At 38.1% G+C, this 19,187-nt stretch overlaps 1 protein-coding gene across 4 annotated transcripts in view; it reads left to right on the top strand.

The window, feature by feature from the left end:
* Positions 1 to 19,187, top strand: part of SLC24A2 (solute carrier family 24 member 2) — a 124,473-nt gene that overhangs the window by 11,610 nt on the left and 93,676 nt on the right. The gene's annotated exons all lie outside the window — the stretch shown is intronic.

Here is a 19,187-nt window from a genome sequence, read left to right as displayed (position 1 = left end):
CTGTGTTTTGCACTATTCTGTTACTATTCCAATGTCCTCCATATCGTGATTTACATGAACAACTATAAATAGCTGTGTTCTTGGATGACTTCCTTTTTGCAATGATATTAAAACTGCTATGAAGCCCTACACTTAAGGGATTAATAGATTGGCACAAAATTTTTTCTTATTTGAGGAAGAATAAAGATAGGGAATTTGTACTACAATCTACACTGACAAATTAATCAAAAATTTTCCTCAGGAATTAATCCTTCTCTATCACCTCTTAACTGCTTAGTGCTACGAGTCTAGGCTGAAGTCAGCAGTAATACCAGTGACATTTATTGCATAACCAACTAGTGTAAACTCTTCACCCTCTCACATTGCTGTAAAACAGCTCTAGAGGATATAGTGCACTAAGGAAAAGGCACATCTGCTGTCACAGCCTATGTTGAGTGACCTTGAAGGCATCATTTGAGACCTGTCCAGTTATGTACTTTTGCCCAAGGGATAAAGTAAAGTTTGCAGGGTTTGTAATGCTAGGGGATGAGCACCTCTTTGGGGATTAATCAGATGTTAATTTTGTTCTTTTGTTTTTTTTTAAAATTTGTGCTGCAAGCTTTCATCAAATTGCTAATTGAAGTCCTTTTACTGATACCATGCACAATCACCAAGTTATCATTTAGCTAAAATTTATGACAAACAAGTGTTTGAGTGGAAAAAATCAGATTTTAGAACTCCAAGAATTGCTTTGTTTAGGAGTAGTTAGAAATGATTCATATTATTACTTACAGGTCATCTGAAGTCATTTGAGAGCATCAGGCTGTCTAGCAACTACTTTTTTCTGTATATTTTTATTTAAATATTCCTATTTTTTTCTGCTTTATTCTTAAATTCATTGTATTTATTTATTACACTTTCTTTTAATTTAGAATGTTTCTGGTGGAAACATATTCTGTTTGAAGTCTTGATCTGGGCTGGATTTATAATGCTGCAGTGATATGCATAATTATTAAATACTCTGCAAAGCTTGGATTAGGAAGTGGTTATTATTTTCTCTCCGTATTGAAAACCATGAAAAACTGTTAAGTTCTCCAGTTATGAATGAGTTTTTTGGAAGCAGACACAGCAATCCTAGTTTCTCTCCAGAAGTCACGAACAGAATATGTGAGTCTCCTCTCAAAACCTGTGGCAAAATTCCTTTAAAATTTAGTCAGAGAAAGATCATCAGCTACCTTGTGGAGGAATATTGCCACTGTTTTTTGTGTTCAGTTTCTGAAGTAAAATCACTACTTACTGCCACTCATAATCTTCTCTACACATTGTAATTAAGTGGTTTTGTAACCTTTTGATTGTCTTATTCTCAGTCTGTACTGGAACCATTAACCATTTGTGTGTGTAGGCACACCTGTGCATGTATGCACACAATTTTCAGTCTGAAAAGATAAGTGAGAAACAGTGCAGATCCATAGGGTGGTAATTTAGCATGCTTCCTACACCGTTTCACCTGTCTTCTGCCTAGTGACCCATTTCTGTAAGACCTACTCAAATATTTGAAGTTTCTGAACAGTGCATTTCTCATAGGTTTGTTCCAGATTAGATATTCAGAGAAAAAATGTTTGGTTTTCTCCTTAAATTTGGACACTTAACAAACGAAAAATCATTCCTGCCTGAGGCCAAGGACATGACGTACTGAGCTATTGGCATATTTTATTGTACCTTAATATGTCATATTAGTAATTCCCTATCCTGTGTCTCTACGGAGATAGAAACAGGAGGTCTTTATCACTGTAGTGGGATGATTTCTTGCGTTCCAGTAGGCTAATGAGGACTTGATTCTATCATGGGAATGGCCCAGGGTGCTATTCTTTACAACATGACATTTCATGCAGAAAAAAAGGCCGTTTCTTATACAGATGAAAGGCCAACAGCTGCAATTACAGTTACTTAAATTTGTTACATAAGCAAGAAACTGTGCAGTAGGTTGGAATGTGAATTTAAAGTATTACTTTCTTCACTCAAGTTTACCCAGGAAGCATAAGTCTTTTTAAACAAAGGATTTGAAAAGTTGCCAAAACTATTCTCTAGTTATTTTACAGTATATTCGTACATACATTTGCAAATATATTAGTAATAATTTGCAAATATAAATATTGAAAATTGGTATTTTAAAATATATTACTATTGAAAATACTTATTATTTGGATTACTTCCTGAGTCCCTTTTTTGCTTGCAAGCAATGCTATAAGGGTATTTAGAATGTAACATAGTGTATATATATTTAGGGGAAAAAAAAAAAAAGAATAAAAGAAAAAAAAGCATGCAGCCCCTTCTTTTTAAGGCTATGGGAAATAAATCTGGATTTATAATCTCATACATGGACATATCTCAAAAAATACAGACTTTCATTTTAAAATAATGGCAATAGGCTCAGTAACAGGCATGGACTGAACTGCAGACTCATGCCTTAGCTTTGGATTTAAGGGTCAAGATGTCGTTCTCTCTTTCATTTAATCGTCTTAGAAACCTGTAGCTTTCAAGCCTTCTAGAAGATTGTACAGTGTGCTGTAGGAAAGTTTTATTTCTGCTTGCTTGATTGGATTACTGTGGGCAAGAAAAAAAAAGGTCAGCGTATTGACAGCAAAATGGTCTTGAGGCAAGGTAAGAACATGTGACATCTGAGAGAAACATGGTTAGGCTTGGTGGAAACAAACCAGGTAGGATACATGGAGCTGTCATTTAGTGGTGTGCTATTTTTGAAGCATCTTGGTAAGCATGAGCTTTTTGCCAAAGTTTTAAATGTTAGTAAATTTTCTTAAGATTCTTCCCATCATTAACATTATTGCCCTCCTTAAAATTTTAGGAGCAATAGTAGAAAAAAGAAGTGAAATGGAAATTGAGCAAACCTGTAGGTGTAGATTTTTATAATTACACTGAATAAAAGGTAGTTTTGAAGTGGATGACAAGTTTTGCTGCCAATTTTGCTGAAAGTGAAATGAAATCAAAAAGTCAGGGCATTGATAATTATGATCTTGCTGGTTCTCAGATCTCTATGTACAACTGTATATATATATATTTATATATATTGTTTTCTATTAAATCACCCTTAGCAAACAAAGAAAACAATTTCTTTTGTACTTGTAGCAAGCAGAACAGGCATTATCAGTTTTCTGTGCCCTTGGACTCAAAGTGGAAAAGAGCCCTCGTGTTTTGCAGCCTGATCAGTCCTGTTGTGTGGTTAGTTTTTGGATTATTGATAAATATCAAATTATTATACAGTGGGATTATAATAGTATTTTTGCAGACACATCATCCCTAGAAACCACTGCTGCTGCCTTAGTTGTTTTTAAAGGGTGTGTCTCTTAAGGGGAATACTGGATATGGGTAAACTCAGTAAATTACTTTCTGAAAGGTAGGAAAAACTGTTGCTCTACAGTTTTTTAATTATTACACATACAGGCACAGTTTTGTGAGTGATACAGGGGAGGAAAACTTTTGTCTGGTCTTCCTATAGAGAAACACTGTGCAAAAATAAAAAAACTAATTTTAAAATCTGCATTCAAAATTGCCAAGGAAAAGCTCAAGATGTAGACAATTGCAGAAACCAGCTCTTGGCCCCAGATTCATTTGGCTTAGCTGTGCTGCCTGACTTATGAATATAGACTCCACAGGGTTACTTTTGTGATCACTACAGAGAAGTGGGCATTTTTATAGTATCACAGATTCACTGAGTTGGGAAAAGATACTTCAGATCATCTGGTCTAGCTATTAGCCTAGCACTGCCGGCTCCACCACTAAACCATGTCCCTAAGCACCACCTGTACTCAGCTTAAATACCTCCAGGGGTGGTAGCTCAAAGCACTTCCCTGGGCACGCTGTTCCAATGTCTGACCACCCTTTCAGTGAAGAAATTTTTCTTAATATCGCATATAAACCTTGTGCAACTTAAGGCCATTTCCTTTTGTCCTATCCCATGTTACCCAGGAAAAGGGACCAACACAACTGGTAACAACTGATAACTGGTAGCTGACCTGGTAACAAATTTCTTTCAGACAGTTGTAGAGAGCAATGAGGTGCCTCCTGAACCTCCTCTTCTCTAGGCTAAGCAACCCTGGCTCCTTCAGCTTTTCCTCATAGCTCCCATGCTCCAGACTCTTCACCAGCTCCATTGCTCTTCTCTGGACATGCTCCAGCACTGCAATGTCTGTCCTGTACTCAGTGAGGGGCCTAGAACTGAAAATGAGATCTGAGGTGTGGCCTCACAGGTGTGAGTGTATGAGGATGATCACTGTCCTTGTCCTGCTGCACACATTATTGCTGAGAAAGGCCAGGATGCCATTGGGCTTCTTGGCAACCTGGGCACACTGCTGGCTCATGTTCAACCAGCTGTCGACCAATACTCCACCAATAGTTCTTTCTTGTAAGGATTAATCTTTTCCTGACCTGAAACTGTGCAAAATTAATCTGGGCTGTCATCTGAAGCAATAGGCTGGTAAAATCTGAAAAATCATCTCCTGTGGTTTTATTGTAATACCCTGAATACTTACCTCAGTGTTGCCTTTTCTAACACCTGGAATTACATCAGGTGGTGTGAGAGTGACAACCTGATGTCATTTTGCAGGGAGTCACCTTTAAGATAGAGGTAACTGAAAGTTACTGTTTTTCTATGCCACCAAGCAAAATGATATGTGTATTCAACAGTTAATCTAGTCTGTGAATATTTCATTTGATCCCTCTCTGTTCAGGTCTGTATGTAGGTATCACGTGTGGTTCCAAAGAGGTACATAAGGCAAATAAGCTATTAAGTGAGGCTTACTGTTATTTATAGAGAAGTTACTGGCACTGCAGCCACAGACACTGTTAACATACATGATTCATAGCAGATTTTTCTGGATTATCTTTTTAATAAGACAAGGTATAATTTTAACTTTCAGAGAATTACAGTATTGGTTGACTACTTAACCCATTTGTTAATTAAGTAAATTTTTACTAGCCTTCCGTGTGTATGTCTGAACATTTACAATGAGTGAATTATTATAATGGATTATATTATAATTCAAATATTATAAGGAGTGATTAATAATGAAAATTCAGATGACGTTTTTCCTGCCCATCTGCTTTAAACTGTTTTTAGACATTTATTCTTCAGAATTAAATGGTAATTATTGTTTTCAAGAATTTCACAACACAGTGGAGGAATAGAGCCTGCTGTAGGGACGTATGTGTACACAGAGGCCTTAACAAAAGGAAATCAGTTTGCAGTCATGGCTTATTCAGACTTGTTGGTTGAGTTTGGGCAACTAATTTATTTTACAGTGTCTCAGACATGTAAAATCCTATGCCTGCCTTATTCATTTGTGGAAAAAACCCAACTCCTGAATGTCCTTGGAAGTCATTCCTTTAAAATAATCAGTGCTACAACATCTGTGTATAGCATTTCACTCATTAAATATAGAGCATCGTCTGTTTCTTACTCTTTCAGTGCTTCTGACCATCACCCTTTTTTGACGCCATCAGTGAATTGTCAAAATAATGATTATCACATCATCATGTATCAATGTAAGAGTAGAAAAATAAGGCCTAAGGGTAGGAAATTGGTGATGAGAAATGTGTCTTTTTAAAAAGGCAGAACTTCCACTGAGGATGTGATGCCACACCTCATTGTTATACCTATGCTACTTCATGTTATCACTGATTTTGTTCCAAAGATACGACTGTCCATTGGCCATGGAAAATGAAAAATTTACTGTCTTCCCTTCACTAAGCACACCCCTGAAAAATGAGTACATTCTCTCTAAGTGTAGAGTATGGGGTGTGGAGGATTGGCCACTGCTAAGCCTCAGCCCATGCTCCCTGACCTCCTCTAGGGCCAGCACTGGTTGCAGTTTGTTCACCAAGCCTCTTGCAGCAAAAGAAAAATAAGCAAAGCCAGGAGGTTTTGGTCAAGGAGCTGACTTACCTGATTTCCTAATATCTAGACATTTTTGTTCTGATGTGTAAAGTTTGCCAGATGCTGTCAGGGACTGAGATTGTTGCATCGCTATTTCCTTAAGTGGGGGCCAAGAAATCCTTTCTGGCAGCATGTGAAAGACCACATAGCAAAATGCTTCCTGACATCAAGAGCAGAAGGATCTCTTCTTTCAGCTCCAAACATCAGCCAGGGATTGTGCATTGCAAAGAGCTGACCAGCTGCATGGGGCTGGCTTTCTGTTTACTGTAGGTGGATATTGGCATTGTTGTTTTTAATGAGTTTTGGATAGATTCAAAAAGCTAAAAAACTTTATGTAATTGCAGCGTACTCTCTGCAGAAAGTGCTACCGATTATGATGTTGCTTGGCATCAAACACTGTGACAAAGGGAAGCAGGATTTTCTAACTCTTGATGGCATGCTGTACCTTGCTGACTTTTTTATTAGAGAGGGGCAATATTGCCCAATATTAACACCTTTAGCAAGAACTTTGATAGAAATATCAAAGCCTTTCTAGTTTTTCTAGTCTTGAGAAAAATAGAGCTGTTACTATAGGATACAGAACTATTACTCTAAGTGCTGTGTTCCTGATGTAAGAAGCTTTCTTAAGTTTATGAAATTACTTGGAATGAATATGAAGCTCAATGATGAGTGGAAGTGCTAATTTCTATGATCAGAAATATGTATTGAATATATCTGTGTTTATGAATTCTACTTTTGGTAAAATGCTGCACCATTTCCTGTGAAAAATGCTGCTGCCTTATTTATTCTACTTCCAAAGTACAGTGCTGCTATAGTCAAAGTTGTTTGTCAGCTGAGTGAATTTATTCCTTGTAAAATACATGAAACCTTGAAAAAGAAATACAGGAGAAATGTTTTTCATGTGATTGAACTGTGTGTGGTGACTTTTTCAATGCTCCCCTGGGCTTGTGGTGGTGTTCTGTTGGTTTTGATGAGTTCCACTTGGGTATGGGATGTTCAGGCTACCATGAACTCTTCAAAGGGAAATTTAGGAGGAAAGTTTTTGTTTGGATCACCAGTAAGATCAGATACAATACGGAAAAGGATCCTTATCAGCAGAGGCAGTCATATTTCTGATGTTGGCCAGTCTTTTTCTTTAGCAAGTTTGCTAGCATCTCCAATGCAGCATATATGTCAATAATTCACTTGTCATTAAGTAAACCTCTTTTATTAATTCTGCCATCACATGGATTCCATTTAAGATTATGGAGGAGTGACTGCATTTTGTCAGAGACAGATTCGGTCCATGAACCATGTGTGATTCAGGACTTTTTGTGACAATCAGGCATTTCAAAGTTTCCTCACCTGATTTTTTTCACTGTTTCACCTATTCTGAGTTTATTGAGGTATAAGATATAGTTAATAAAAAATGTGTATAATGGGATATGTGAAAGCAAAATAATGATTTTTTTTTTTGTCCTGTGAGTCAGGAAAAAGCTCATAAGCAATTTGTATAAGCTTTCAACAAAGCTGTATCTGAACAAAGCTAAAAACTCCCTACAACCTCAAAGCACTAGCAAGTCTAAATTCCTATTCTAAATTTCTTTTCAAACAAGCTATCATGACACACATACCAGGGGATCACAAATCAGTAGCCACAGAAATGCACAGTGTTTTACTAATGTAAAATACACATATCAAGAGTTGCTCAGGCCATTTGTAAGTGTTGTGTCAATTAGGAATCTTGGGGTTAATATTTCTTCTCATGTTGTTAAAAGATGGGCTGAGGACAACTGAAAGAGTTTCAAATGTCAGCTTTCATTGTATGGAGTGTTTTTCTGATAGGTGTGCAGATGCATTTAAATTGGATCCGAGATGCAGCTTGGATATGCTGGCTGTCTGTTAGTATAATTGAGAAAAGTACATATTAAAAGTATGCCTAGGGCTTTTAATCTCTGTATAATGACAGCAGAGGGTTTCTGCTTACCAAATAGGAGAAATCAGCATAGGCAAATGTGTGTGCATTCCTGCTGTGATGTGTTCCCATTGTAGCTACATGCTAGTCCTTGAGCAGAGGAAGACATAAGTAAGAGAACAGTCCGTCCCTTCATTCTTTTTATGTCTGTATTTAAATCCGTGAAAGAACATCTGGTTCTCAGAGGACAACTCCTCTGGAAGAATTTGTTAAGGCTGCAGAGATTAAAACAGAGATACTACTCATCGCATTTGTAATAAATGTAATGCTGCAGTAATAATACCACCAGTTCTTCCACAATTAAGAACTTGTGTATTAAGAGCCTGAAATCAGGGTGACAATGTGTAATAGTGCCATCTGGTGACCTTCTTTCAGACTGTGGAGTGAAAATATGTGATTCAACCTAAGACATCTCACTTAGAAACACAAAAAGCCTTTAGGTTTAAGGTTTTTTAGATTCAAATTCCTTCAAAGTTCACAGTTATCAGGAGAGGATATTGTTTCAGCCCACAGATAAGGGCATGCTGTTTCAGCATGGGTATAAAACACTGGAATGTTTGTTTGTCTAGTGATACTGACATTGAAAAAATATAACAATTTTTACATATCCTGATAGGCATTTATGGCTTCTCATTTCAGCTGAGAACTGCAGTGCCCATTGTTTGATGAGGAAATCGGGTTATTATCCCACTTGCAGGACAAACGCTGTTTCTCCAGGAAGTGGGATGACACCTTCTGTAACAGGCCAGCCTTGCTGATGCTGATTAGAGCTGTTCTGTCACGCCATTTGTCATAAGGCACTGCCTCCGGTGGGAGCAGCAGATTCTCCATGCTGCTGCAAGCTGTGGCTCAGTCTCTTCCTTGATCCTGAGCTAATGGGGCTGAAGATCCTGTTCAACTTCCTAGCTGCAAAAAGCAGCAATAAAATATATATATAGCCTCCTAGCTTTGCAGATGGGTTGCTTGGAGGTCTCTGTGCTGCTGCTGGGTCTACTCAGAGATAAGACAAGAAACCTTAATGTGTCTTGCTCAAAAGCAGCTAGATAATGAAAGATCATCTTAAACTTTTTTTTCTAAATATGTCTTCCATTTTCTTTACCTTCTGGTAAAGGTACTACCTGGTTAGAGCAGGGCAGGGATAAAGGAGATACAGTTGAGACCTTAAGTAAAAGAAAACTAATGTATGTACACTGTTGTAATCAGAAACACCTTTCACCTGACTACACAGGTAAGTAGTTATCCATACTTTAGGCCAGAAAATAATAAATCCTGTCACAGATCAGTCATCATGTATATCACGTACAGCAAATAAGTTCATGTAAAGTCCCAGATGTGTGGGGGATTATTTTCAGTAAGTCACCAATGTTGCAAGTTTAAACATAAAAGTACAAATAAATGAGTACTTCTAACAGGCGAGGCTATACTCACAAATACTATAATTTTTGTTACTGGCAGTAGTAAAAAGAAGTACTGCAAGGCACACATGAGCAAAAGTGTTTTTTTCCTCCAAGTCCTTAGATTCCAGAAGTTAGTTGCCTACATTATATTTTGTAAACTAGAAAGACTAGTATAAGTTTTTAGCTTTCTTTTGTTATTGAAGAAACTTGATTGTATATATTGCTCCTCTGAGCACAGAGAATGTAAGCAAGCTTATTGAAATAAACAGCTTTCATTAAAGTACCTCTAATGAGGTTCTGCATTTAGAATCACACCAGGGCTGAGGCTTACACTGCCTCTGGAGATTGTCCAGTCTCACCCCACCTTAGGCAGCTCAGCCACCACAGGTCATGTCAGGGCCATATCTAGTTGGATTTAAGTATCTCAAAGGAGGGAGACTCCACACTGCCCTGGGATACCTGTACCCGTTTGACCACCCTCACACTTCAAAAAGGTTTTTTTCCAAAGGTTAAGAAGAAATTTCTTCTATTTCAATCTGTGCCATTACTTCCTGTCCTTCCCCTGGGCACTACTGAGAAGGGTCTGGCCTCTTGACCAAACACCTTCCTGTCAGGTGTTTCACATCCACATGTGAAAGCTATCCCTGAGCCTGATCTGCTCCAGACTGACCAGCCTCAGCTCAGTCTCCTCCTATGACATGAATACTAGCCTGCATACTAGCTTGAATGCCTGGAATGGTAACAGGAAATTATTTTTCTTTCCACTAGGAAAATTCAAGAGTTCACCCTATTTCCTGAGACTGAAAATTGTCAGTATTTTAGGTCATTATTTTCATTTTAATTATTAGTTTTCTGTGGGTTTTCTGAGATCACCAAGAATTTTATACAGAGTGCACATCTGTTTTGTGTATGACATGAAAAGGAAGCAAGAAATGAAATTAAGCTCAGTCATATGCACAATCCCTGCATCAAAACAGCTAATTGTGTATCAGCCAAATTCTTATTAGTAGCCTCTGAGTCTAGTTTTTAGCCAGGGCAATGAGTATGTGTATGCTGTGTATTAAATGTGTTTAAAGATACTTTTGTCCCAGATAAATGTTTTACATTTTCAGAACAAATTCCTTCCTATATATTTCAGCTTAAATAATTGTTCAGAAGGGGTTACCTTGGCTCTACATAGCACTAGGTTAGATGGAATTATATTGAGATTTGCTTTAATGTTGATCTCCTGGACTTCTTGCTACCTATTTAAGACATCTTAGTGAAAGGAACAAAAAAATGGATATAGGGAGAGGAGATAAACTCATTACCTGATATCCATGAAGAACATGATGTAAACCAAAGGAGAACAACCTGTCCTTCTGGTGCAGATGGAATGTGAATGGGTAGGAAACAGAGCACTTTTCTTATGGTGCTAAAAAGTAAAAGATTTGTGTTGAAAATGCTGGAGATATGCCACTTTATAATAGCACAAATCTGTTCCTTTGCCTGTCTTGCCCAGGACAGCCTTGTGGCTTCCTCTTGCTGGAGAAACCCTGAGTAGTGCAGAGCTGCCAGAAGAGATTAAGTTCAGGAGAGCAAAAAGCAAGGTGCCCTAAAGCACCACTAAGACCAAGTTCTGTAAAGCTGGTGCACATTACAGAAATTCTGTAATTTCTCTGATTTCTGTTGGTGCAGAGCTGGTATGAGGTATCCTTGCAATTATGAAGGAACAAGTTTAACTGAGACAAAACCTGCTTTTATTTTATATGTGATTGTATTTTAAACCAGGCAGCCTAGTGGTAACGTTTCTGAAATTTTGCTTTCTTAATTGTAGACTCATGTTTTAAAGACTATTGAGACAAAGGGAAAGTTTTTGAGAAGTTTTGGTAGCCTTGACTTATCAGGGCAGGTACACTGTCCATTGCAGTAATAGCTTTGTGATCTGGCAACAGAAACAGGAAGCTATACTCAGTCACCTGTTTTGTGGTAAGTATTTGCTCTTTGCAGTAGACATATGTAGTTTTGGCATATTGTTTTTGTTGTTGTTCAATTCATATTAAGTCTCTTGTGCAAAACGTAGGATTTATGTTTAAGTGAGTTATTCCAATAAAACATAGGGAAATGCAGTTTTAATGATAATAAAGTATGACACGTGAAAAATATTTATATGCAATGCAAACAGTTAAGATTTTGCCTGCAGAATCATACCTTTATACCTGTCTATCTATAGGAGAAAACAGACAAAACAATGATGTGACTGCGTTCTAGAGATTACTTTAAGCAATTCTTTTCACTACTCTCAAGTCACATAGAGAAACACGCCAATCTCTGATAAACTTGGACTTCGAAGCAAGGCTAAAGAGAATTAAAATTCTGTGTTCTCACTATTTTTTTGGTTGAAATTGTTACTAACAGATCCTGTTCCTGAGCAGCTCTCTCTTCTCATGAAATGAAAATAAATTTGTATCACCTTTATTTTACTAACTGTTTCATCCTCAACACATTTATCCTGTGTGCCTCCCTCCCCCCCTTATATTTGCTTACAGTTACACTAGCATTTAGTTTTGGAGGGGAATAAAAATGCATAGAAAGTTATATCTGCTCTCTTGCATGTACAACGAGGTGACATTATCTGGCATGACTCTTCCAGTAGGGCTGTTGGGATCTGATTCTCTTTACAAACAGATGTAGATGCAGCTGTAGTGAATATCTAAGGCAGAAATTCCTCTGTTGACCCAGGAAGGGTTTCTTTCCTTGTGATGTGCAGGCTGAAACTGTAGAACCCAATCAGAGTTATTACTATATTTAGAGCGATGCACCCCATCTCAGTCACCTGAACAAAGTTTGTCTTTAATTATATAGTCACTGCAAGGAATAAGGTTTCTGTTAATTTTAGGGCTAATTTCAACTCACATCAGCTGATTTCCTTCCAGGTATCAGATCATGTCTGACAGTCCCAAATGTGAAGATATTTTTAAAAGAGACAAGTAGCTGAGCAGGTATGTGAGACATGAGGTGAGGTGGGGTGTGGGGCTGCACCCCACCTTTTAAGGTCCGCCTTATTCACTACCCCAGCAAGACTCTTCACATATGGCAACACAGACAGTCCTCAGAAGATTGATTAAGTACAGGATTGATCTGTGTCTGGGAGCCTTTAGCTAGCAATCATGATGGGCAAGTGTGTGTGGCCAGCCTCTTTGCGAACGAAGAACCGGGGAAGGTCTTTCCACCTTCCAGCCTGCGCACTGGATTTTTTAGGTGAGACACAGTGTGCGCGGAACTGAGCCCACCCTTTAATCCTGAGGTTCATCTGCCAGGGCCAAGTGAGCTTGGACGGTGGCAGCGAGGTCCTCAGGACGTAGATGGATTGCCTTTACGGGCTAACGAGCTCCATCTGCCCGGGGAGTAGGACATGGTTTTCTGCCTAATGCGTGGCAGGTACTAGGAGCACTTTGCCACAAAGTATTAAATCAGACTGAATTTCAGTTATGTCAATAAAGTGGTGAATACCTTCAGTATTAAAATGAGAGAATCACAAATATTTAAAGGATTCACAAATATTTACCACCCTCTTCATTCTCCCGCAGTAAGCACATCACCCTATCAGGAGCAGAGAGGATTAAAACAATTGAATAATAATGGGTAACTGCCAAATGCAGTGTAAATGATCAAGAGGCAGAAGAGGAGTAGAAAAATCAGCTGGCAGATATTGTAGCATTGCTATTTTCTATCTACAATGCACTGATGATAGAAAAATAACCTAAATCTTTATAAAAATAGAAGTAGTTTACTGAAGAGTTGAACAAGATGAGTGGCAGCTGTCAAGCAAAAGGGTTAATTGCAAATTTTAATGAGTTGCTTAGGAATAGGCAGGAAGAGGCATTTTCTGCTGTGGGCTTTACAGAAATAGACATAACACAACTGTTTACTTACTTCAGGTTTCTCCATGCATAGTTTTATGCCAATGTGCTAAACATAGAAGTATTTATAAGAAATCCTCTTAAGATACAGCAATGCTTAAATTTCCACAGGTATCATGGCACACTCTGTCAGCACCAGGCCATGGTGCAGTGGCAAGTGAAAGCTGTGATTTGCTGTTGTCTGCCACACCAATGTTCACTGCCCTGTAGTGGTCTCAGCTGTCCGCAGGAGCTGTTGTGGCATTGCTGTGTTCTTTGTGTTTAGTAATCAAGGGGCAGTTTTAAAGCAGTTGCCTAGTTCAAATGTGATAAAATTTAAATTGTTCTTGCAAGGAGATTTATCTGTGTAGGAGTCCTCACTGAATTGCAGTTAACTAGGCACTCTGCATAAATTACACTGGGACTAAGTAGGGCTCTGTAGGGTTGTTATTCAACAAGAGTGGCAGAAATGTATAGTAATATGGTTTGTGAAGCTAGAACACTTTGTGACTAGACAGTCTTGCTATTTGTATGACCAAGTCCTTCTACTCTGGTGGCAATAGATGGGGGTAATGTTGAGCTAAGACTATGTGATACCTGACTGAAAATGTCTGGGGAAAATGAAATCTTGGACAAGACCTAAATACTGCTACATCCTCTATTTATTTCTTCTTTCAGGAAAATGTGCAAAACATCTGGGAAGAAGGTTCTTACAAATATGGATGGCTATTTTATGATTCTCTGGGTAGAAAATAATCTTTTGTCTTCAGAGGCAGAGAGTGGTCTTTCATGCTGTATGCAGAAAAGAGATATGGAAACAGATAGATTCAAAGCAATACCACAAAACCTTCCATTTATGACTCTAATACAGTGACCCTAATTTGTGACCCTAATAAAGTCCCTCCTAGACTTTAATCTTTTTAGGTTCTTATAGGAGGTTATTAAGACTTATGTATGACAGCTCAGATATAGAAATATAGCAGTGAAGACAACTTTGTTTTAAAAGTCCGTAAGGAATCCTCATCTCTTGAGGAAAAGAGTCCTCAGATCCTACCTGCATCATCCTATTCTATGCAAAAATCTGTGGAACAGTGGTGAATAATAGGCAATTAATTTTAAGGAAGCTAACCAATAAGGATAATGATTCCTCTGTCATATTAGAAGCTCAGAAAGCCTAGTAATTACTTCAAGTGAGTATTTACATGACAGCTAGAAATTCAGAGCTGAATTGTTTTATTAATCAGCACGTATCCACATATCTATCAGGTACCTGCTGGTTAACAAAACAGGAAAGGGAGAGAAAATCACATTTCATAGAATGTTTAGTTATGAACAGGTCAGTGGATCCTGGTGATTTGAAGCAAAGCTGTCTTTTAACAAACATACCCATATCTTTCTGTAGAGACACTATTTCTTCTAGCCATCCAGCAGGAAGCAGAAATACTTGATTCAGTATAATTTTGTTCTCTTCCTACTTCAGGCTCTTCACCTTACACAGACTTAGCATTCAGCAGCACTGTTATATAAACTGAATTATATACCATTTTGTTGAATGGAGCTCAGTAAAATAACTTGCAGCCCCTGATACCTGTTCCTGGTACCTGAACAAAGACAGCATTCAGTAGGTTTAGCTCAAAATGGAGTTGTTGACACCATGAGGGGTGGTTACTTGTTTTTTAATTAAAGTCTCTATGTAGCAGCACTCTTAATTGGCAAGGGTGATTTTCTGATAAAGTCAATCAGTTGTCGGTTCTATTGATTCTCTCAATAGTAACAATAAATTTTTTAATTATTAAATTGCTGCATTACAGTATCCATAATCTCATTTAGGTACTGTGCTGATTCTAGTTCTTTAATAAGCCAAGAACAGCACTGTGATTCCTTTGTATTAATGAGCTGCTTTTTCTGAAAACTTCAATATAATTTGGTTATTCTTAGGTAAGTGATGTTAGCCAAGAGTAAATTTCTGAATTAGTGTATATTGTTAAGAGAGTTATTTATGTAGCAGTGTCTGCACCCAATGAAATGGGGATTAACTTGCATAAAGTGTAGAATTTTGATGATTTGAAAAACATTTGCTAATCTTGGAAGGACCTCACAGCAATGTTCCTGAAGTGTAAATCCGCACATGTATGTAACACTTTTTTATTGGTATATTTTGATAGTTGAGCAGCTAGCTTGTACAGAACATGATGTCTTATACATTTTTGTGAAGGATATTTCAATGATTTTTGAATTCTTCTTTGGGCCTGGATTGTGCTGTTTGTGGGCTAGGGAGAGGCAGAGGAAGGGGAGAACCAGTGAGGTGAACACAAGGTCAAGGGACTATACAGGTATTTTTCCTGGGGACCTCAGAAGCAGCAGCAGCAGTGGTTGTTGTGTGGTGCCTGTCAACTCTAAGGTGGCTTGCTGCACCAGAGTGTGGGTGCTTCTGTACTGAAATGTGAGCAGCAGTAACAAAAATGGCTTTTCAGCAGGCAGGAGCAATGCCTTCCCAGCTTTCTTAGAGCAATTGCTGCCATATAGTCGCCAGCCATAAGCTGGGGCACAGAAGCAAAATGTGCATCTTCTTGCCACCTGGGGTGAGGTACTGAAACCTTCCTCTGTGTCACCATGCTCAGCATGTCCTACTGTCTGTCTCAGTAGGTTCCCTGCTCATGAACATGGGCTGAGCAGGACTCCGTTTTGAAGCACTTGTTCCGTGCACTGAATGGGAAGCCAGTGGGCCTCCGTTAGGAATTTGGTTCCAGGTTCCTGAACCTAAGATCCTCCACTCTCACAACACTTCACCTGTCTCTGGCTCTGGGGTTGTCAGGGAGGACATGGACCTGTTGGAGTGAGTCCAGAGGAGGGCCACAGAGATGATAAGAGGGCTGGAGCACCTATCCTATGAGGAAAGGCTGACAGAGTTGGGATTCATCCTGGAGAAAAGAAGGCTACAAGAAGGCCTTATTGCAGCCTGCCAGTACTCGAAGAGGGTTTGTTAGAAAGATGGAGAGAGACATTTCAGCAGGGCCTGTTGTAATAGGACAGGGGCTGATGGTTTTAAACTAAAAGAGGGTAGATTCAATTAGATATTAGGGAGAAGGTTTTTTTGCAATGAGGATGGTGAAACACTGCAATAAGTTGCCCAGAAAGGTGGATGCCCTATTTCTGGAAACATTCAAGGTCGGGTTAGACAGGACTCTGAGCAACCTGATCTAGCTGAAAATGTCCCTGCTCAATGAACTAGGTGATCTCTTAAAGATCACTCCCAACCAAGACTATTCTATAATTCTAAGATGTGTTCAGAGGCCTGAAGACTTTTCTTGCAGCTGTCTACAGCTCTGTGTAGTCTCAGCTATGTTTTTGCTCAGTGTGTATTGGAATATGGTTCCTCTGCTGTGCCTTGCTAAGCAAGAAATATTGACAGGATGGTAAGAGAAGATGTAGAAACAGAGGTGACCTTACTTTTGGTGACTGATAAGCCTGCAGAGAAAGTGACAAACAGAATGTTTCTGATTCCTTATTCATTTCAACTAGGATGGTTTAATTGGGCTTCAAGGAGCTCACAATGGCATTTTCTGCTACGGGGATACTGGCAGGATGGTTTAAATGAGTACTCCTGTTCCAAGAAAAGAACAAGATGACATGTTTAACTCCAGAAGTTCTTGGCTCACTTCTTGTAGACTATGTTTTTAACTCAGGATTTTCCAAATTTTGAAAAGAATTATTGGCATACATTTTTATGAGTAATTTCTGCACATCTGAAGTATAAGCAGAATTCTTTGTAAGATGTGGGAAAAAAAGCACACTATGCTTATAATGTGTTTATTGCTATAATTTATCTGATTTTATAATGTTTATTTTATTTCTTATGTCTTTAAGTTTGCACTTACAATTCATGAACTCAATATTGCAATTGAAAATATTTCAGTTATCTAATGTTACCGCATGCTCACTTTTTATATATAGAATATTGTAGATGTTAAGTAAAATTATGTATTTGAAGATCAGGTTCCTCAGGGCCCTATCCAACCTTGCCTTAAACAATTCTCAAGATGGGGCATTCACTACTTGTCTGGGCCTCTTCTAAGTAAAGAATTTCTTCCTAACATGTAATTGAAATCTGTCCATTGATAGTTTAAAACCATCACCATTGTTCTACCAGTATTTGCCTGTGTAAAAAGTCACTCTCCCTCTTTTTTGTTAACTTTATAAAATTGTAAAATATTGATGCTATTGATGTTACAGCCACAGGAGGGGAAATTATTTCCTGTGAAATGTCACTAAGTTATGTCTGTGCAGTAACAAATAGTGCTTGAAAATGATCATGTTTTATCTCAATTCATGCTTTCTTACATTCAGATGCACTGATATGCTAGAGTTTTTATTAGCACATTTTATATTCCTTTTTTGAAACATCCTATGAGTTTAACAATATTAAAAGGTTGCTACAGGTGATATTGTGTCTCTGCCTGATCCCATATGAGGTCCTAGAGGAAGGGCATTAGAGCAGCATCAGAAAGCTATTGCACAATGGCTAATTTGTGTCTGAAACTCACTGTTAAAATTATGAAATATGAAATCAGGATCTCTCTCCACACGTTGAGAAAGAAAATATCTTTATAAAGAAATATTCATAGGACATAATTTCTGCCTTGGAGATTTAATTCCTTCTTTCTCCTTGCTCTAGAGACATGACTATTCACTGCTACAAACCATTCTAGATTTTTTGCTTCCATCTCTGTAATAGCTCTGATACATGTTTCTTGGCATTTTGGAAGGTTAAAGTGAAGGTCACAGTTTTCTTGAAGTCCATGTCTCTGTCTTCGCCAAAAATTAACTTACTACTATGTCACATTATCACATTGCAATGCTATTGCTGGCAAAGAATTCTAAGGGCAGTGGTAGGGAAAGAAGTAAAATGGCTATGCTTTTTTTTCTAAGACTCTATATATACATTTTAAGCAGATATTTGTGGCTATTCTTGCTTAAAGTAATTTTCAGTCGAAGATAAAAAGAAATTATGCATTAAAGTAACTCCATAGGAATGCTATGAGCAAGTAGTAGACGCCATCATCAGAAAAGCTTTTTTACTAGTCAGTAACTCCCTCTTCAAAAAATCCCCAACCAAACAAAAAAAAAATTGGAAGAAAGAGCTAGACACTGCCACCCACCGAAGCAGTGCAACAGCTAATCTCCGAGCTGCAGGGACTGAACTTTTCCTTCTCTCTGGAGTGAGTGGAAGAGGAAGAGGGAAATAAAAAGGAAAATTTTAGTCATAGTTAATATCTTTTCTCATAAAACTTTATCCTTATCTTCTTTTGGTCTGAGAGATAAGACCTAAGAGAACAGTCTTTGAAGAAGTGGACTGGGACAGAAGAACATTTGACCAGTTTTTCCCAAAGCTACATCTGCTTGAACTCATTGATCCCATTTCTAAAGGTTTAAACTTCTGCCTTATCAGCAGTTTTAGGAGAAATTGAATGAAATATTTGGGAGATAGGAGAGTTTCTGAGTCAGTTTCCTTGCCTGTCTACTTCTTAAATGATGAGTTCCATGGATGAGACTGCACAAATGGTCATGGAGGAGTTTAAGATGCCTGTTATGCAAAGCAAAATGGCACAGTGGGTCTAAGGTGTCTATAGCCACCCAGGCTCCTTAAAGAACCTAAACTATGTTTGTAGTTTTAAATGTCATCTGCTTTCCACAGGTTGATGTCTGCCAGGCCCCAGTGGTATGACTCAAAAGAGTGCATTGAATGCTTGCACTGAAATAGGAAATTGAAAATGGGGGGAGATGATAGGATTTTCAAATGGGGAAAAAAAAAAAAAAGAAATGGTGATATCTTCATCTGTTAGCACTGTTTTAAGGTACATTTTCTTAGCATCGCTTGGACTTTAATCTAAGCACTTTATGTTCCGTTAAGCATAAAAGGTGCTTCTATATTTTAGCATTAGTGGTTTTGAAGGATGTTTCATAAAATCACATAAATTAACTCGAATTTAGTGGGGTTATGTGAGTTTGTTTTTTTGGCTTTGCTA

This window comes from Empidonax traillii, unplaced genomic scaffold, assembly GCF_003031625.1.
Source record: "Empidonax traillii isolate 1590-97213 ecotype Southwest subspecies unplaced genomic scaffold, ASM303162v1 scaffold97:size1219025, whole genome shotgun sequence".
Taxonomy (NCBI): domain Eukaryota; kingdom Metazoa; phylum Chordata; class Aves; order Passeriformes; family Tyrannidae; genus Empidonax; species Empidonax traillii.
This window is presented reverse-complemented; position numbering and strand designations above follow the sequence as displayed.